The 21,974-nt window shown below is 44.9% G+C and overlaps 1 protein-coding gene across 6 annotated transcripts in view; it reads right to left on the bottom strand.

The window, feature by feature from the left end:
• The window catches only part of LOC139760081 (uncharacterized), a 136,686-nt gene that overhangs the window by 100,692 nt on the left and 14,020 nt on the right, over window positions 1-21,974 (bottom strand). Inside the window, exon 2 of one of the 6 annotated variants that reach the window (XR_011715230.1) lies at window positions 11,052-11,316. The exons of the other annotated variants lie outside the window; for them this stretch is intronic. The gene's annotated coding sequence lies outside the window, so the exon portion shown is untranslated. Of the gene's footprint in view, window positions 1-11,051; window positions 11,317-21,974 lie in introns of those variants that run through there. 6 annotated transcript variants of the gene reach the window in all.

The following is a 21,974-nucleotide window of genomic DNA, read 5'->3' as shown; positions in this document are numbered from 1 at the left end:
TCACATGGTGGTATCCTCTTCCTTACTTTCATCTTATATTCTGCATGTGAACGTCTGTCTTCTCGAGTTGTGTATAAGTACATTTTCATCTTCATATCCGTAGCGACTTAGTGTGTGTGACACATGGCGTATAATGCTGCCTGGATAACAAATTCAGAACTTGGAAATCTCGGCGGAGATGCTTGACTGGATGACGGTGGCAGAGCTGTGTGCCTGACGGTACACAATGTGAGACCGGGTTATCCTGACCTTGACCTGGTGGGGCTTAGGTTAGTTAGGCAGTTCACACCGGATGTCATGCACAAATTCACAAAATGCTTTACTAATGTCCCTACTAAGAAATGATGGATAAGTAGTGTGTGTGTGTGTGTGTGTGTGTGTGTGTGTGTGTGTGTGGGCATGACATGTGTAGGGCGAGGTCACGTCAGTTTATACCCACACCCAACAGGTCATGGGAGGTCTTCTCTTCGTCACGTCTTTATATACACACACACGACAGGTCTTCTTCCTCTTTCAGTCCGCTTACGAATAGGAATACAACTTTTTTGTTGCCATGAATTATAGGACAACTTGCATCAACGTGCACTCCTCACGGCCGCTGCCGTCTGGGAATAACAGCTATCTCAATTATTGTAAATGTAGGCTACCCACACCATTATTTTTTTTGAGGGGGACCCTAAGAAATATGGCGACAGTCTGTCAACAGCGGGGTGTGTGTGTGTGTGTGTGTGTGTGTGTGAGCATTCTATGAAGGAAACAAATTTCACTACTGTAGAAGGGGACAAGCAGCATCGAGCAGGCTCGCCAGACAAGCAGCCAACCGTTGGCAAGCAGGCGAGCGGAGGTCCACACACTGCTTGCCTGACTGGCGTTCCCGCGGCTGAAGCTCAAACTTCCCCGGCCGTTAAGCACGGCCAGACGCATGATCCATTTATCTTGGCTTGCCGTAAGTTATGAGTGTGGGCTGCAGGGTTAACCGTCAAACGAGGGACTTCACTCGCTGCCGATATTCAAACATTAGCCACTTAACGTCAAGAGATATATACACACAATTCGAATTCTTTTCCCTAGTAGTTTGTGCTTGCGAGGTGGCATGTCACACATCCACACACCCTACCTCCTCCTCCTCCTCCTCCTAACCGTCCTCAAAGCAAACATACAACCCCTTCATAACTCACGCTTGTAATCTCTAAATGATTACCTTGTCCTCTAGTTTCGGCTGGTAAAGTTGCAATGCACTGCCATGCAACACATTTCATGAAAATATTTTTGGACAACCAATTCGTTAGAAATTTTACCCTTGTCTCCTTCTCGGTCCTTCGCACTTAACAAGTACGGGAGGCAGGGTGTTCGTAATGATGCTCTACGTCTATATATTTGCCTTTTCACATCGTCTCCATATCATCTATAACCGCACGGTTAGACTCGTCTGAATGATTGCATGAACGTCCCTTGCCACTGAAAAGTATTTAAGTATGAAACTGGAGTTGAGGTACTTAAAAATGAACACACACACACACACACACACACACACACACACACACACACACAGAGTAATAGTTAATTTCGTAACGTTATTTGTACATCCGGGAACATGTTTTATATACGTGGGTCCCACTTGTTAACCTTTATTATCTCATAATCTTTTGAACTTGTGGCGTGATCTGTATTCACTGGATGTTCATCCTGTTCCTCCATTTTCCACTGTCTCATCACTGACGAAGTATTCCTTAACAGTCTGTCTGATCATTTTCATACTGAGTTTCTTCCTTCATGTCATCAAGTGACTCCCTCACATTTTTAAGGAACTGTTCAGCAGTGGCGACGTTGACAAATCGATTGGTGAAGCTGAACGTTGTAATCAGGTCTCCATTCATCATTTCCTCTCCAGATGTGGGCAGATCTCACACTGCAGTCTGCTTGCAAATCAGTTGCTTTACTTTACATCTATTTGTATTGTCTGTTGGATCACCTCCTCTGTCTGGGGTACACGCTCATCAACAGTAGTTAATACGCACTCTAATCGCAGTCCAATATATATATATATATATATATATATATATATATATATATATATATATATATATATATATATATATATATAATCTTAAGATCTGTATTCACCTACGCGCACATAATATATAATGACAAATGTCACGAAACTGTCGTAATCATATCACAATTCTCTCTCTCTCTCTCTCTCTCTCTCTCTCTCTCTCTCTCTCTCTCTCTCTCTCTCTCGTGAACTTAGCCCTCTGAAAAAAATACATGCCTTTCATTCCGAAGGAATCTCTCTCTCTCTCTCCTTGTGACCCGAAATACTAAATATGACCAAGACGGATTGCATAGTCTTGTAGCTCCGCGAACACGTACACTTTACCATACATGAGCCATCCGGATTCCACAAGTCTGGTAGCTCCGCGAACGTACACACACACACACGCACACAGGTCTCCTGTAGCCGTCCATACAATAAAAGAATGAATACCTGGAAGGCTTAACACGACTAGAAAACAGCCAGGAGACAGCCGGAGAGAGAGAGAGAGAGAGAGAGAGAGAGAGAGAGAGAGAGAGAGAGAGAGAGAGAGAGAGAGAGCTACACATACCAAAACGACAAGCCATGTCCAGATATTTAACTAGGCTCCGGAGCGCGGGACGACAATTATGTGTCTGTAAATTCCTATACCGGTCGTTTACCAACTCTACATTTACATATTCACAAGTCCAGATGCCCCCCTTGCCCATTAGACGACACATTAAAGCGTCCAGGACCCCATCCCCCCCTTATACCCCCTTCCATCGATAGATTTACAAGAGGTGCAGAACCCAAATGGGTAGGGGGTGATTAAATGGCTGTGGGAGACAGGTGGGTACCCCAGAGAACGGTCCCTGTGGAAGCCAATGACCTACACTCGTATTAATCTATTCAAATAAGCGACATTGCCTTTACGAGCTACAAGGCCAACCTTTCACTCCAACATTTTCCACCTTGAGGAGGTTTTCTAAAACCTTAGGCTTTTGACGCTTTTATAATGGATCGTATTCTGAATTTTTCAGTTTTGACGTTTTCATCTCAAAACGTTTTCCAGATGATTTCTTTTAAATGTATTCGCCTGAAAATGTTTACATTTCACCCTCAGCAGCTCACCTTAAAACGTTTTCAGAAAATTTCGTATCTAATATTTTCACCAGACAACGTTTTCAGGACATTTCACTTCAAAGCTTTCCATCACAGAACGTTTACAGAACATTTCATTTCAAACATTTTTTACTATAGAGATTTTAGAGAGAATTTCACCAACGTTTCTGCCACGGAACATTTGCAACATACTACATCATAGAACACTTTGAGAATATTCTGTGTCCAACATTTATACCTTCGAACGTTACTGAACATTTCGTATATAGTTATTTCCATCACAACACGATATCATCAATAATCTTTCTTCAACAAAGCAATCATGGTGTACACATCGCTGTCTCTTTTCAATGTGGCTCAATGCCAGGTTATCAGACGCCAGCGTCCATCGCTTCCACCTTCGGCCTCCATCAAATTCCCGCGATCTCTCGCCATTGTGACCCTCGCGATGGACCAGAGTCGGAGGTAAACCCTCGAAGTTCTTGCTCTCGACCATTTCGTGGGGAGTCCTGATTCAGGTTAGGTTAGGTTTCACTCGCATCAAGACAAACATACGAAGTACGAGTTTCCACGACCTTCCCTGACCTTCCTACAGACCCTTTTGTGAGGCTGCTCTTATAAGCAAACGACCTTACACTCACATCACGACACCCTGACACGTCGCAAGCAACAACAAACATGCAACGCTACATCACACAAATAGATTACTGGCTCAACCAGAACGGGATGTCTGCTTCTCCACAGAAGTCCTCAGTCACCCTTATAAACCCAGACAAAAACTATGACACCAACCTGCGCTCTCCCGTCATTTTGAATAGCCAATCAGTCCCACTGAACAAAGCTCCAACTATTCCAGGTGTCACATATGACATCCATTCCCCACAGGTTAAACATCTCCACAAAGGCAACAAACAAACCAAACGCCCTCAGAAGACTGAGTTACCAGATATGGACAAAGAAAGAAAAATTTAGTCTTCGCAGACAATTCATTCGCTCCAGTCTAAACTACGCCTCACCTGCCTGGCGATCTACCCTGCCAAAAAGCAAAATTAACGAACCTGCAAACCACACAAAACAGAGCGCTCAGAGCTGTTCAGTCACTGTCTGCCAAGCAACCATAATCACTTGATACCTACACAACGGAAAAAAAAAAAACTCAGCACAATACAACCTCAATGTACTTAGCACTTACTTCTATAAAACAGCATTAGGTCCCTCTCAACCAAACCATCCTCAAGTAGAAATGAAAAGCTTGTTCTTATCTCACCCTTCAGCAATCTATACTCACTGATCCCTTCCCCCCTACCACCCCCAACAAACACAAACATGACGAGATATATACATAACGAAATGACCAGACAAGCAAGCACTATACAAACACCCTCCCAAACTAGTCTTAACCATCATCCCACATGACACGTCCATCTTAATCCACACTCCCCAAACATACCAGTTTTTTCTTTGCTGCACTCAGGAGTAAGGACAGGTGGGTTCCTTTAAAGTATATATATATATATATATATATATATATATATATATATATATATATATATATATATATATCATGTCGGTGTACGCCACTAAAAAGCAGTGATTTAAGTCATCATAAAAGAGAGAGAGAAAAAAAGAATGTAATATGCCAGGAGGTGAGGGGTCTGTTAGGTCTTTGTTCTCATGAAGCAAACCACAGTCGCCAGGAACATAGACAGAACACTGTAATCCCCCACCGTCATGGGACCTGAACCCAAGTGATTTACATGAATACCGTCAATGACTTGTGGTTTACCTCAGTCAATCCATTGAGTATAGACATATATATATATATATATATATATATATATATATATATATATATATATATATATATATATATAATTCGCCCGTGTAATAGGTGGGAATTCTTGATCAACAAGGGATGGGAAATGATTCTGATCATCCTAGGAAGGAAATTCAACGACGTCCTTGATTATCATGGAGAGAGAGGATCTGACACTGTCCGCGACCGTCCTGGGGAAATAAAGGGAAAAAAGCGACCATATCTAGCCACTCAACCCTTCCAGCACTGACAAAGGCCGGAAACCGCGGAGCTCACGGGGTCGAGGAAGGGGTTCCTTACCCCCTCCCTCCTTCCCTCCCGTCTCGTCCCCTCCTCCCTCCGCCACTATGATGACGGTGACGAGGAGGAGGAAGACGAAGACGACGATGATGACGGTGGTGTGGGTAGGTGGTTCTCGGGCGAGCTGGTGGTGGTGATCGACCCAAGCCACATCCGGGACCCCACAGACCACTAGCTTGACCCCCACACCGACCCACACACCACACACACACACACACACACACACACACAAGTGTCAAACTCCCTCCGCGTAACATAGAAATAAGCTTCACAAATAACAATCGCACACAAATACACAATACTACCTGAAGAGAAATGTAAGATTACTCTCTTGTGTACACTTTTCCCACCTCTGTGAGGAGGCGCCAAGAACAAATGAACAATGGCACGAGTTGCTCAATTCTTCTCTGTAAATGTCATGTATAATGCACTAGAGTTAGTGGTTAAACAGTTTTCTATTTGTTTACGTTATCAAACCCACTATTTATTAGTAGCTACTGGTTTAATTCACTTGGGCATGGTTTACATTTAACTCGAGAATTGATGGTTTGTGTTAGTCGATCCATAAATTGCTGGTTTGCGTTTAGTATACAGACGAGCTTTGGGTTTGCGTTCAGTATACTCAGAAAATTGACGTTTTCAGTAAACTCACAAAGTCGTTAGCTTACTTGATTTACCCAAACTTAAGCGTGTAAACTGATAGCCTAAAGATTCTATCAATAAATTCTTCAGTTGATGCTTTTGTGTTTAGTAAACTCATAAACTGTTGATGTGTATTGGGTAAACTCATAAAGTTGTTCGTTTACTTTGGTTTACCTGGATGGATGTAGAGTGGTAAGCCGATGGTAGGGTTAGACAGATCAAGGCAGGGTTGGGTAGGTTAAGGTAGGGATAGGCAAGGCAGAGTGAGGCAGGGCTGGGGCAAGGCAGGGACAGGGATTGGGGCAGGGGCTGAGGCAAGGCAGGGACAGGGACTGGGGCAGGGGCTGGGGCAGGGACTCGACGAACAATAAGCCGAGCATCGTTAAAGAGAATCAGATAGCCTTTTGGACGGTACTCGGCACCATTGTCAGCGCGACGCTCCCGCCCCCTACCACACGCCCGCATGATGCGTGGGGCTCCTTCCTCCAGGTGGGTGTTCTCGTACAGACCAGGGAGAGAGTTGTGGGCTACTGAGAGAGAGAGAGAGAGAGAGAGAGAGAGAGAGAGAGAGAGAGAGAGAGAGAGAGAGAGAGAGTTATCTCTCGTACAAAGGCTTCACCTCGTCCTTGATCTTCACACACTTTAAGGCTGCAACCACGCACCTTCCAACAGACCTTCACGCACCCAACACCCTCAACAGTTCTCTTCCCGAGCACCACCACAATCACAACCATCTCCTAACCCTCACTACTACCACCATCACCACCACCACCACCTACCACATCACGCGTGCCCATGGCGGCCGGCTAGGCTCGGGCTGGCGGGCAGGGGCTGCGGGCTAATTAACCGGGGTCAAAGGTCAGGGGTTTTAGCACGCGCGGAACACCCCCGGTTTTACGGTAGCGGTCGGCTGGCTCGCCTGCCTTCACCTAGCCCGACCCGCCCACTATGCCGCCCACATGATCACTATTCCACCCACAATAACGTCCGCACGCCGGGTGCACCGCCCACAATACCGTCCACACGCCCACCATATACGCCCCCCTCCCAGGTGCCCCTGTCTGGTGAGGGAGAGGAGACAGACGTGAGCAGTATAATAGTGTTACGTTCATGTATCGTGAATAGATCTTTGTCCCTTTACATTTCTACCGTGTTTTCCCAGGTTTACCTCCTGAACACGACGGTATGAATTCTTGAGCAAGACGGTACAACACCTTGAGCAAGACGGTACAACACCTTGAGCAAGACGGTACGATCCTTTAACACAACGTTGTGGTAGGGAGGCGTGGCGTCTGACCCGATCCTTTAAGGGTCATGTCATACCCAGGGTGGTGTTGTCCCCTCGTGCTCAGGTGAGGTAAACTGTTCAAAAAAAAAACTGCTTGGGATTTATTCCGGAGGAGGAGAAAGAGGGGGAGTTTACCATTCCAGGTTAGAGGCCCGGTATACCATGTCAAGTGCGATGGATACCTCACAACACATGGAGGTAAACCAGGTATACTGGTCTACATACGATTCCTAGTTTACTTTTCCAAGAGTTAAACTTTATTCAAAGTTTCAGGAAAAAACTGTTAATGATATATGATTAAATATAAGAGTAAACTTATTCTTCCCAGGGGGGGGGACTTGGTTTACTTTTATATAAGAGAAGTTCGGTCCACTCAAACAGAAGAAAATTCATTGCTTAAGAGAAGACATGGCTTTCTCACTTTTATTCCTTTTCCTGTAATGCACCAAGGTACTTTGTCAAGAAAAGTTCATATCATGAAACGTAAACAAACTAGAGCTTAAAAAGACATAAAAACAAAGAGAAAAAAGGAAAAAAAAAACTTTTAAAGTTCCGTGGAAAGGTGAAATCCTTCCTTTTAAAAAGGTAGTATATGGAAAGACGTGAGATGATAAGGAGTGCCAAAACTTAGCGGTATTGGGTAAAAACAGATATCACAAGGGCTAACCCAGGTTTGATAGTCCGAAAAATAAGTGGATTTATTAGTAAGAGAAATACACAATCTACTAATCCGGCATAAACGGATTTGATTGTCCAGGATAAAAAGAAAGGAGGAATTAAGAGCCTGGAAGAATAGTGGTTCCAACGAGCCAGATAGACTAATCTGGAAGAGAGAGATGGGTCGACCACTCAAGAGTGTAGTAATGCCATTAAACACGAGGGCTTTGATCCTTTCGGGTGAGACACAGTCGCCCAGGTGAGGCGCTCCTTGACATTCACAAGCTCAACGAAGGAACGATTTAAATACTTATTTAGGAGGGATGGTAGAGGAGCGGCCAGCATGAGAACCAGGACCACCCGGGCGAGATAACGGAGGCCGCGGATACATCCAAGACACAGGAGTTTTGTCACCATCCAAGGCAGGGCTTCCAGTCACCCACGGCAAGGTTTCCAGGCATGCAGGACATGGCGCCCAGGGTAGGGCTTCTGTTCACCTAGAGCAAGGATTCCTGTCACGGGTTCCAGTCCCACCAGTAGGGAATCCGGTCACGGGTTCCAGTCCCACCCACTTTACTCGTTTTCCATTTTCTAATTCTTTGGAAGGAGCCTATGTGGGTATTGCATGACCTACCAGCGAGTGGGACTACCTCGGCGATGTTTGACGTATTACTACAACGATCGATCGTATCACTATAACGATTGTTTATTCAATAGAAGAATTATTTCATTTGTTGGCTGGTAATCAAAAGGAAAAAATTATATGACGACGTACTTTTTTGATTGAACTGGAAAATCGCTTCCTCGACCTCCTGTTTATCCACTTACAGTGGCTGTTATTTTGGAAACGATAAATAAGCAAGGCGATAGATAATATAAACAATTCATTTTGGGAGAAAAATCACGTTATCGAGCCATCTCGTAAATCTGTCGGGAGGTGAAATATCTTTGTGGCACCAAATCAAACCATAGGATTGCTGGAAGACGACTTCACTTGACCATCAGGCGATACGTTAAGAAGTTTGCGTCATCTAAACTCACACTCAAGCAGGAAGATCACATCAGCAAACCTGATGTGAACATAACATCCCTGGATCAAATCTAATCCCGTTCTGAAACGATAACAAACAACGGTTCACGAGGAAACTTGGTGGGAACTCAGGGCCGAGTGAGGAGGACGCGACAGACTTGTGCCCCTCCGCGCGGGCCGCCTCACGCGTGGGGAGACTGACCTCCCTCGCTGCTCTCTGGGAGTAAAAGCAGCGTCCCAGCTATGTCCTGGCTGCAGCTACCTCGTTCGCAGGAGAGATACCGGTATGTCTTAATGTCCGACGCACGCATGAACACACACACACACCACCTGCCGCGTAATTTGTTGCTCTGACTTGCCGGGAATTCGCATCGCCCGCTCGTTCGTTGGTGACGTCCACAGTTCTGGGGGGGGGAAATCTCCCTCTTCCCTAACGGTTCTTGACCGGAAAGAGCACGACCCCTCCCCCTCTCCGTATGCAAGATTATGTATTAAAGTTGTCTATTTTGCTTCTTACAGTATAAAACCGTCGTAAATAAACAGCTAACAAGCCAAGGGTCATGAATAATCAATAGTGCACCAGGGTCGTGTGCAGATACCTAAGTGTACCAGCGGCGTCCGCAGATACTTACGATTATAGGCTGCTGAACCCACCCACCAGAATAGTAAACACGACGCTGGAAACAAAAACAAAAAAAAGATTGAACCATAAAGCGAATATTTTTCCTTCCCCAACCCCATCACTTATCTTCTACATTTCCTTTATTCTTTCAATTGACAAGATTTTCATTACATATATCATTTTCCAGACAGGTATTTTTCCTCAATAGTGATACGTGACGTCAGAAAGCTGAGGAAGGGAAGGGGGCACAGCAAGCGCCCCTCGAAGCCCGCCCTAGTGCGGTGCTGGTGACGGCGACCGCTGGGGGGCTCCGCTGCCGTCGCCGCCGTTGGAACCACAGTCACGCTCTTATCACAGAGCGGACACAACACCCGCATTCTTATACCGACCGCCATCTTCATTCAGTCATATATATACATATATTCTCTCAGAGGTTTAATTTTCTTCTGATTACTATCATCTACCTCTTTTTTCCCCCGAAGCGTGATATGCATAATAAAAGTGTATATTATAATATCTATGATGTATAGTCTATTAATGACTCGTAACTAATGTTCAGAGAGAGAGAGAGTGTACTGTTCTGAAGTCTATAAATATTTGTCTGTCGAGATAAAGTATACACCAGGTACACTAAAGTGGTCTGTGATGTCAACTGATAATTCAGCGGAAAAAAAAGTAATTTTGCCCTTTCGAAAATCATTATAATCATGTTTAAAAGAAAGTATATGAGGTTTCGTTGTAAAAGAAATTAAAACTTTAAATTAGAAATATGAATGACATGATTTCCAATGTGTATAAAAAACCTTTATCCTCTTCTTCAGACCATCTTGAAAATATTACATAATATGTATTTTTCACCTTCAAAAGTTTAATCATTTTGAATACTTCTTCATGATCTTAACTATTTGAGGATACTGAATGACAATATATTCCCCAAGCAACAGGGACCATCACACACGGAGGTGAGAACGAAAAAACGAAGCTCAACCAAACTGCGAGTGTTGTTGCCGGAAGCCAAACCCTGATATATGGGTCTTGGATTCCATAAACATTTCCGACGGCCTTCTGCGTGATCTGTACGCAGCAGAAAGACTGCCATGTGACACGCGATCCTCTCGTAAACTGTACGAGAACTGCCACGCAACATCCGATGCCTCACCGCAAACGACGGGCATCGAACTCACTGTTTAGTTCTTGTGTGACTTCGAGTAGTAGCGACGAAAAAACCCTTTGAGGGAACTTTGTGGAGGACCCTTCTCTTTCACGGGGTCTTGTACACCCAGGGTGTAGAGAACGTGGCAAAACTTGTATGATGTAAAGTGTCCTGCGGTGTAGCTGCCACCGATGGGTGTACTAAGGATCATGAGGGTGTAGTATACATTTTTGTACAATTAAAAAAAAGATCAACTCTGTGTTAAGAGAATTCACGATTGCGGTGTTTGTTAAGAACGTTAGTATGGTATTGTTATCATAGAGCACCGATATACGACCCTTGAGCACGAATATATAACATGCAAAATACAAAATATTCAGCACAAACGCTTTTTTTTTCTATCCTTTAAAAGCAAGTTGAGTAAAACCACTTGAGCAATGGTAATCCCTAGTGTATAAAAGTATTACGTGATAAGTTACCAGGAACTCGGGAACTCGTAATACACACTAGGCACGTGATAAGTTACCAGGAACTCGGGAACGCATAATACACACTAGGCACGTGATAAGTTACCAGGAACTGAACAAAATCACAGAACAACATGACGAACACAACATACCAGGACGGGGAACACCTCAGACCTTCGATGACCGATGACCTCCAGCTTACCTGAAACGCAAAAATAGAAAATCTTACTTTAAAGAAAAGATAACAAAGACAAGCATAGTTCATTATAATCACTTCTTGTGTGAAACCCATAACAGAAGGGAAAGACCTTCCTGGGAAGAAAGGAAAGAAGAGGAAAGAAGGAGAGTCATCATTCTCGAGGGTACAGGGCATCCTATGAGGATGTTGACTGTCGTCCTATCAAGAGTTCTTTCTTGATATATCCGTCTCAGAAGACCCGTTGAGGTCCTACAAGGAGATCCTACCTGGAGGTATTATGATGTAGGGGTAAATCCTGATATAGGAGTCCCATTTGTTAGAGAGGAACGCTCATGGGAGTACATGGAAGGTATAGATAAAAGATGATGGTTTCTGCTGAGGGACAGTGCACATGGGCAGGACAAATGATAGGAGACCTGATGGTTGATGATGGGTTACCACGGGAGGTATAAGGATACAAATGACCATTGATGTGCGTCTGGTTCATCTCCTACTCTCACTCCTGCTTCCTGATTGATGAAGATAATAATAATAATGATGATGATGGTGATGGTGTGTGGGTGTGTGTGTGGGTATAACTTGTATTGTCCTACGTCTGGTCTCGCGAAGTTGGTCCCGTGACCCTGAGAAGGATGAGGAGGGGGGGGGGGGGGAGGCCAAGCGGTGGGGGAGAGAGAGAGAGAGAGAGAGAGAGAGAGAGAGAGAGAGAGAGGCTGTCCCTGGGGGTAGGGTATGGTAGGGTAGGGAGGGAGTGTGGGGAGGCTGAGGTTTTCAGCCGTAACTCGCCAGGCTCGATCACCCTCGCCACTTCTCGCCATATTTCCAGCCAGCCAACCAGCCAGCCAGTTTCTGTTTATACTTGACGTCATGTGCGTGTGTGTGTGTGTGTGTGTGTGTGTGTGTGTGTGTGTGTGGGTGGGGTGGGGGGGGGGGGTCTGGAGGTACAGTCTAGGTCACCCAACCCCCTCTCCACCCCCCCTGACTCCTCCATAGCTTCACTATCTTATTTCTTATCTATACTGATTAGGAATGTAGGAAACTATTACTCTCATCATAGATATGGCGTTGGTTATTCTAAGAATAGCGACGGTTTTGTTAGTTATGGTACCGGTTGCTTTAGGTACGAAAACGGCACGTAATTATTATAATTTATTATTATCATCATTATCGTCATCATTATTAAGTTACATTACTATTAATCTCCAAAGCTATATAGCGATGTGGATCCTCAGTATAACCTTCTCATAAATAAAACCGGCTTCACTATCCAGTGCTGAAACGATGTAACAAGAAGTGAGCTATGGTTTAGGCATCATGCAACCCCGATTTGACCTAAAAGGAACGAAGATGTGTGTTATAATGTAAAACCGACGTTGAATGAATGTGATATCGATCTACTTGCAACAAAGTGCTGTGTCAAATCAATGCAGGTTCACTACAATAGATGACAGATTTAATCCATGCCAATAAATCAGAAACATAACTTCTTACCATTCCCCCACAACTTCCCTACACTAGTCTCGCTTTCCCTTAGAACTTCCCACACCAATTTTCCCTCCCAAGAATCTTCTTCCACCCACTGCTCCTCCAAAGCCTCCCCTCACCAGCTCGCTCTTCCCTCCAAAACCTGGAAATGCTTCTGGGGTTGTGTCCAGACAGCAGCCAAGAGCACACTCTCTCCCCAGCTCCCACCACCCACATTAATCACACCGTCTTGAATCCCAGTCACAGCCTTACTCATAAGAGCCACTAGCACCAGCAGGATCCTCACGACCCTGACGGCAACGGCTGTAAGATCAAGCTCGGGTGGTTCCCCTGCAGGAGGGAGGGGTCACAGGCTTTGACTTCTCACCTGCAGGAGAGACTCCGGGGACAGGTATATTGCAACGCCCCTTTACACGTACTGGAACATCATGAGGCCACTTCTGCTGGAGGGAAGATCTGGCCCCTGTCGCCCCCTCCCTACCCACAGCACCTCATTCCCGACTGAAGGGAACACCTGGTCAATCGACCCCCTCCCTCCCCCCTCCCCCTGTCGCACCTTGCTCACAACACCACATCTCTCTCTCTCTCTCTCTCTCTCTCTCTCTCTCTCTCTCTCTCTCTCTCTCTGGGTACGGGGATAAAAAATGTAGGTGGTCGTGTGTGTGTGTGTGTGTGTGTGTGTGTGTGTGTACCGGCGAGCACAGCAAAGGCGGGTGACCTACGCGGTACCAGGTGCCTGGGACGAGGAACTTTGTGAATACCAAACGAAGGTATGAACAAGAAGTACCTTCTGTATGGTCCACACAGCAAGCCGGTAGCCAGCAGCTGTATGATAAATAATCAGGCAGGATGTGACACGCGTAGCACCCGTGTGTGTATGTCCACTGGCACAAGAAAAAAAAAGGTGACACCTGAAGAGATATCATCAAATGTGATTAAAAATACAGTGGTTTAGTGACCTAAAAGGAGGAAGAGAAGGTTGGGTTGGGGACCCTACCACAGCAGGTAAGTAAAAGAGTCTTCTTTCCCATTTCCTGAGAGAGAGAGAGAGAGAGAGAGAGAGAGAGAGAGAGAGAGAGAGAGAGAGAGAGAGAGAGAGAGAGAGAGAGTCCATACTACAGACCCTTGCCTGTCACCCGTCCGTCGCTGGAGGGGCCGCTCCACCCAATCTTACGACTCCATATCTCCACATTTCTCCTCCACGTACTCTCCCCCTCCTTCTCTCCCTCCCTACCCGTGGTTGGTATCAGGGGGGGGGGCTTCATCCTTCCTCTGTTCTCCCCATCAGCTTCCACGACATAGGCGCGATGGGCTTGTCCCGGTGAGTGCTTGGCTCAACCGTGTACATCTGTTCACAAGTTAATGTCTGACTGCCTACACACACACACACACACACACACACTGATCGATGTTTGTTGGTCTGTACTCCCGTCTCGTAGACCTGGTTAGGTTAGACGTCCCACCAAGGTGGACCTGGATAATCAGAAGCCCTATCAGGTTGGACCTGGTAAGCTAGAACGTCTGTCTTGTGGACCTGGTTAGTCAGTGAAGGCCCGTCTCTCGCATCGTCCTTACCGATCGCGTGTAATTTCTCTGGTGCCCAGGTGTGCGGGTACGGGTTGGGTCCCTGTGTTCCCCCTCCCTCCCCGGGGGTACACGAGTTACATGGGTCAACCTGTCGAGTGCTACCTGACCTTTGCCAATCCTCTGGTCAAGGGGTCATCCTGTCCTTTTCATAACCACAAAAACCCTCGCGTTTTACTTACAGTCCTTAACTAGAAAACAAAAGTATCTCACTCTTTTAGTACAAAATACTCAACTAACAAAGTCATCGTTAAAACTTTACGAGAGAATCAATAGCCAATTCCTTGTCATAATGACCCCATATAACGGATGGGTGACCCCCTCTGAACTAAGAAGCCATCTAAACATGTATCTAGAATACCCTAGAGAGATGTTTTTCTTCCTCGGATGTACACATGTGTCGACATCCGTGGATAAGATCTGTCGACAGGAAAATATGACAGAGACAGATGACAGGCAAGCGGAACAGCCCCTGTTTATTAATAAGGCAACGCGTAGATGAAGCGTTTATAATTACTGGTGTCATTGAAATGCATACCTCGAGTGCACAGTTCAAGCATATTCATTTTAACTGCACATTTAAATGCATATGACATGTGCATGATCCGAATGCATGCCATGAATTTCAAAAAGTTAAAAATGCGAACCACAGATGCAAACTTCACATAGCAAGGTGCTGCATCAGCATCACCTCTGCTGTAAATAAGTATCGAAAAATTATATGTTATAATTGACTACTTTTAACGTACTTAAATTGGTAACAACTTCTCAAGACAATGCCGATCATACGATAGCACGATGGACGTTCATCCAAAAAGGAAAAACTTTGTTTCATATAATCACAAAAGTACATATGGCAAACTAGTACTGACGGTCAGTAACGTACATCCAGCAGGGGGCTGGAAATCCTCCCCTCTCGTTTTTTTTAATTTTCCAAAAGAAGGAACAGAGAAGGGGGCCAGGTGAGGATAATCCCTCAAAGGATTAGTCCTCTGTTTTTAACGCTACCTCGCTAAAGCGGGAAATGGCGAATAGTATGAAAGATATATATATATATATATATATATATATATATATATATATATATATATATATATATATATATATATATATATATATCATCTTATCTACCTTAAGTTCAATATGCTCCACTCGTTGTCATATTGGCATGATAGTGAAAGATTGAGAGCATAAGACTGAATATAAGGAGACTAACTTCGACGCCTCATTTGTAAGTAATCTGAAAGTGATGGATCACCTAAACACAATTGTATGAAAATGGGAGTATCATAACGGTCAGCCCTCGTGTGACTGGTCCCCACACAGAAACTATGAGAAGCATCAGGCGCCGCGGGTGCAAGGCTTAGTGGCGAGGACAGATGTAAACACCTCGCTGATGTTGTGGCCGAAAAAATTTATAGATACGCAAACATACAATATGTATTTACATATATATATATATATATATATATATATATATATATATATATATATATATATATATATATATATATATATATATATATATGTGTGTGTGTGTGTGTGTGTGTGTGTGTGTGTATATACTCTTTGTAAAGGGGTAACATACCAGAGGGGCACAATACAATGATACCCCCACAGTTCCACTGTGATGAAGCCGCCAATAGAAATTCAACAGCTGCACAGCCCCGACTGTACAATTTATTACGTGTTGGTCTTGGTAGCGTGGCGAGGACATACACCCAGGAGACCCGTGTAATATATTACGTCTGGCTGTTGCGCTGTGGTGTGGGGTGGTGTGGGGTAGTGTGGTGTGGGGTGTGTGGGAGGAAGAATCCTGGCCAGGCGGGAGTCGGTGCGGTGCGGACTCTCGTTCGCCTCCCTGCCTACATAAACACTTCACCGACCGTGAGACGTGAGTGCACTTGTTTTGTGAGTCCCGTCTCCAGGTCTGCCATCTAGGAGGCCAGAGAAAGTGTGTGTGTGTGTGTGTCTAGGACTCACAGATGTGTAATGCAGGCGTCGTATTTTCGTCAAGTCGTAAGTTGTAACAGAGGATTAGGGGTGTCGTAAAGTATATGTGTGTGCGACTGTGTGATGGTGGCGGCAAACCAAGAACCACAGACACGAGCCTGAGTAGCGGTATTAGCAATGGTAGGTAAGGATCATGGGACACGACCCCAGCCCCACCATGACCTCTTATTGTTCGGGGAAGGTTGAAAACGAGACCTCATTAACGTCCTCCCAGTCAGGCAGAGCAGACCTTCGACGAGGCATCACAACCACGTCTCACACCCTTGCCTCTACCGCAGGCTCTCGGGTGGGTAGGAGTGAAGCAGGAGATGCAAACGAAGAGTTAAGAGACAAAGGATAAAATAAAAATAAGAGATAAAGGAGGAAGTACAAAAATGCAAAAGACAAAGAAAGAGGAGATAATATAAAGTGATCGAAAAACGAAGGAGAAAGCATAAAAAGGAGGAAGACTAACGAGAAGATGAAAACGAGTTTGTCAAAATGAATGAATCAAAAGTAACAGAAATTGGGGGGAAGGATAAGAAAACACAACAAAAGTGGAAACAGAGCTGATGGAAAGAGACAAATAAGAGATCAAAGAAAAAGAGACTAAAATAGACGCTCAGAGAAGGAAGAAGAAACTAGAGTGAGGGATGGCAAACACAGGAAACAAAACTAAGTAAATGGCACTAAGGAAGAAGAATCAGAATAAAGACGACAAGTGAAAATAAAGGGGAGAGCAATGTGAGTATTTGTGATGATGGAAGGAAGTCACACGTGTCTGGTGAAGGAAATGAGAGGGACCCAGGCAGACCACCAGCAACTGAAACATGAGACAAGAACTCAGAAATCTCCCGAGAAGAAATAAAAAAAAAAGGTAACTCAAGTGGGCTTGAAGGCCTGGGGTACGCTGGTTAGAAGAACTTGGACGAAAAAAGCGAAACTAAACAAGATCTAATAAGAAAAGAATCAAAATAAACATGAGATGTATGAAATAAAGGAGCAGGCAACCCAAACTACACCCCCCCCCACCCAACCCCTAGTACCCTCTCATCTCCCAATATTCCACCCCCTCCCAATACCCTTACAATAAACAGAGGGGCGTAATATTACATGGAATGGGTGGAGACATGGGCATCCGTCCAAGCCAGACATCAATGGCTTGAGAAGAGAAAAACCCTACTTGACTGATCTACGGGCCTCCAGCCTCCATAATTCACAGCCAACACAGTCCCAAGCCACAGACGCGCTCTAAAGGGTGGCTACCCTGCGGCTATCTGGTGGCGAGATGCGAACCCAGGGGGCTAGAGAAGTTAAGGTCGACTCTTTGCTGACCCGACATCCACCACATCATTAAGACTGTAGGGCAGGCTCTCTCATTGGTTTCTCCTGTGCTCTGTCTGGAGCTCACAAGTTGTCTGTGTGCGTTCCCTAACGAGTGACACTGCAGTGTACACTGCATCAGTGAAGTTTGGCTTTACTGATCTTCACGGGCTCACATAGACTCCTACGAGTGCTGCTTTGAGCCTCGGATCTTTGGTGGTCTTATAATTAATGCTCTACGTCCATCAGGAGTAAGGGTAGTAACGTTCAATCTTGAAAGGGCTATAGAGAGCTATAGAGCTGTGCTGCTGCTCTGCCTCTGTGCCCACATAGGGCCAAGCCGTCGTAGTATTCTTCATTCTGTATCACTCTAGCTTACATTGATAATGTAAGGAAACAGACGAAGGATGACCTAACCCCAACATACACATATATCTACATAAATGCCCACACACGCACATATACATTTCAACGTATACATACATATACATACACAGACATATACATATATATACATGTACATATTCATACTTGCTGCCTTCATCCATTCTCGTCTCCACCCCGCCCCACAGGAAACAGCACGTGATTAAAGCACTGAGCACACAAAAGCACTCATCACGTTCCTACAGCACAGACCACTTTGTTAAGGCAGTAACCACGTGAAGGACAGACACGCAGTTAAGATACTCGACATGGAGGTAAACCTAATTATTCAGCAAAAAAAACCGTCAGAGCCAGTTGAAAAAGTTGGCCTCTAATAAATGTCGTAGGAGACTCCGGAATCCATAATTCAGTTGTAACAACGACAAAATTAGGGATATGATGGCCAAGGGATTCCTTCATAGCCCAAGTGTATGGCTAACAGCTGGATACTGCATTTTCTACTGAGAATAAGAAACGTTGTGCAGGCATTTGTTTTAATGAAAGCAGTGGATATGATAGCCAAAAGAATCACTGAAAAGCTCAAACCGACATTCTAAAGTGACTTGCGAGAAACATTGACCATTGTAAACAGGAAAAATATAAAGTTACATTTACCTCTGAAATAGAGTCATATAGAGCAAACAAGAAAGTTAAACAGGGTTGAGTTTGAGCCAGGAATCTCGAGGGATTCGGTCTGACGCAGGACAGATTCATCTGTGCATGAGCCTTGATCACTGGGATAAGAACTCCTCACAAATACATTTCTGACACCTAGCGTCGTCCTTCAGTCCACACGTATGCGGAATATAGCGACTGCCTACAGTGACTGCTTCTTCGACCGTACATCTGGCGTATGCAAGGGGGATTGGCAGGATAATAATATCGTTCCTACCTCCGATTTTGGGAGGACTAGGAAGAACCTTTACCCTGAATGGAAGTGCGGGAGAAGCGACAGCTGGTGTAGGGGTAGGTGCGCGAATAGTGTTTTTAATTCCGATAGGGACGACTTTAAATGTCGTGCTTATGGATCCAGAGGCTGAGCTTGGGGATCCAGAGGTTGGATTTGAGGATGCAGAGGTTGGGGATCCAGAGATTGGGCTTTTGGACCAAGAGCAGCTTATGGATTTAGAAGCTGGGTTTATGGATCCAGAGGCCGGATTTGGGCATCCAGAGATTGGGCCTGGGGGTCCACAGGCTGGATTTATGGATCCAGAGGCCGGGCTTAAGGATCCAGAAGCTGGGCTTCGGGGGGGAGGTGTTGGTGAGTTCTTTATCCTCATGGGACTCGAGGATTTAAGAGAAGTCGGGGAAGAACTGACTTGTTCTTCCCATAAACGGAAGACATCTTTGGGGAGTTTCCCTGGTGGTGACAGTGAAAGTGTCGGGGCCTGCCAAGGAAACTCTTCCCACATTTTCAGTAGTGTCGGGAGATTACTGGCCTTGTAGGCTGAAGTTCCTGTGTCCTCCGCCGTACGAGCATTTTCTCTCGCGTTTTTCTCCCATGTTTCCCTAAGTCTGGAGAAATTATACCCCGATGTGTCGACTAGGGGCTCACCCTTCTGAGAGACTGGCTTTTTTGCAGCACGTTGCTTGTCATAAGAGACTGAATCGTCGTCACTGGTCACAGAGACCGAAGACTCACAAACCCTCCTAGCCTTGACCTGAGCATCCACCTTCTTCACACGGTATGGTGTGTCGCTGGTCTCAAGGACAGGAGTCTCGCTCGGGTCAGAGAGTGGACTCGCGCTAGTAATGAGGACTGGAGTCTCGCTTGGGTCAAAAGGTAAGCTAGTATAAATGACTCTACTCTCGCTAGACTCAGAGCCTGAACTATCCTCTTGATTGATATTGTCAAAGTCTGGATAGACAGTCTCAAACAATGGAAACTTTATATTTTGAGGCTCTGGAGTCATCTCGCTGGTCTCAATGACTGGAGTCTTTCCAGGATTGTAGAGTGGAGTTCCGCAAGTCTCAAGGACTGGAGTCTCACTACTCTTAAGGACTGGAGTCTCGCTACCCTCAAGGACTGGAGTCTCGCTACCCTCAATGACTGGAGTCTCGCTACCCTTAAGGACTGGAGTCTCGCTACCGTCAAGGACTGGAGTCTCGCTACCCTCAAGGACTGGAGTCTCGCTACCCTCAATGACTGAAGACTCAAGCTCGGGAGACTTTCTAGTCCCCATGCCTACGATGGAAGGACGGGCCTGACATTTTCGCGTACGAATAGCCTGACTAAGTCTCTGAACCATGTTTCGTTGCCGTGTTTGTTCGTGTTTCGAAGCAAGTGGTCGTCTTCTGCCGGAACACCTCAGGCGCCACCAATGGCCAAGGATCACCATCGCTGTGATGATCGAAATCATGATGAAGCACAAAAGGTGGTAGAGCACGTTCTCTATCATCTAGTCGAAGTACAGAGTGGCCCCGAGACTCTTGCACTGAGGCAACAACTGCCACCTGATCTTATACATCCCCAAGAGGGGAACCAACTTCCAAGCTGGGTCAGGATCGTCCGGTTCAGGCTCCTTCAGTGGGAGCAACGACAGAGGGAAGTGCGACCTACCCTTCTCGATCTTCTTCAGCAAGAAGTCTCGGGCGACGGTCAGCTTCCAGGCGTAAAGGACATTCAGCGAAGAGAACACCAGCCAACTCACAAGTAGGATAAACCCAACCTGTTTAATGCCTTTCTTTATATCAGTGAATAGCATTGTTATATTTTTATATGGTTGCAGACAATGCGAAAATAAGGGGGAACCAAATGAAAGTCAAAGCCAAATCAAACTCCTTGTGATTATGAGGTCCAGTGGTTTTGATGATGAGGTCAAACAGTTAAGATTGTTAGGTTAGATGGTTGTGATTATGAGGTCAAATAGCTAAGATTATCAAGTCAAATGATTGTGATTTTGAGGTAAAGTAGTTATGATCATTTAGTCAAACTGTTGTGATTATGAGATCAAAAAGTGAAGATTATAAAGAAAAAGAGTTGTGATTCTGAGGTTATGTTAAGATCATGAAATAGAATGGTTGTGATAATGAATCTAATAGTTAAGAGTATGAGTGAAATAGTTGTGATGAGGTTATAATTATGAGGTCAAATGTTTTGTGGAGAAGACAAGCGCTTGTAATGAAGATGAGAAGTGCGTGTAGTGAAGATGATAAGTCTTAGTAGAAAAAGTGACGAATTCATGTAATGAAGGTGACTAGCGTATGTTGTTAAGATGGATGCATGTGAAGATGGCAAATTCACTTGATGGAAATAAGAAGTGCGCACACTGAAGACGACAAGTGTACATAGAGGAGAAGAAAAGTGTATGTAGTGAAGATGACAAGTGTACGTAGAGAAGGTGAAAAGTGTATGTAGTGAAGATGACAAGTGAACGTAGAGAAAGTGAAAAGTGTATGTAGTGAAGATGACAAGTGTACGTAGAGAAGGTGAAAAGTGTATGTAGTGAAGATGACAAGTGGACGTAGAGAAAGTGAGAAGTGTATGTAGTGAAGATGACAAGTGAAAGTAGAGAAGGTGACAAGTTCATTTAGTGAAGATGAACAGTCAAGAACTAATTTTGGAATAACCCTCTTCTGACTACACGTCAAGTATGGAACCACGGAAGCGGAAGTGAATCATAGGGTGGGGGAGGGGGCGAAAGTTCTGAGAGCGTTGAAGAATGTGTGGAAGTCGAGAACATTATCTCGGAAAGCAAAAATGGGAAGTGGTAGTTCATTATACTTCTGAGTGGATCTGGAATCAATGTGTTGTGGGAGAAGGTTTTCTTGGGAAGAATAAAGTCATGAGAAATGGTTTTGTAGACGTAACAGAACTTTAAGATTCAGAAGACTAGTTGAAATGAGACTTAAGG

This window comes from Panulirus ornatus, chromosome 35 (genome assembly GCF_036320965.1).
Source record: "Panulirus ornatus isolate Po-2019 chromosome 35, ASM3632096v1, whole genome shotgun sequence".
NCBI classification, from domain to species: domain Eukaryota; kingdom Metazoa; phylum Arthropoda; class Malacostraca; order Decapoda; family Palinuridae; genus Panulirus; species Panulirus ornatus.
This window is presented reverse-complemented; position numbering and strand designations above follow the sequence as displayed.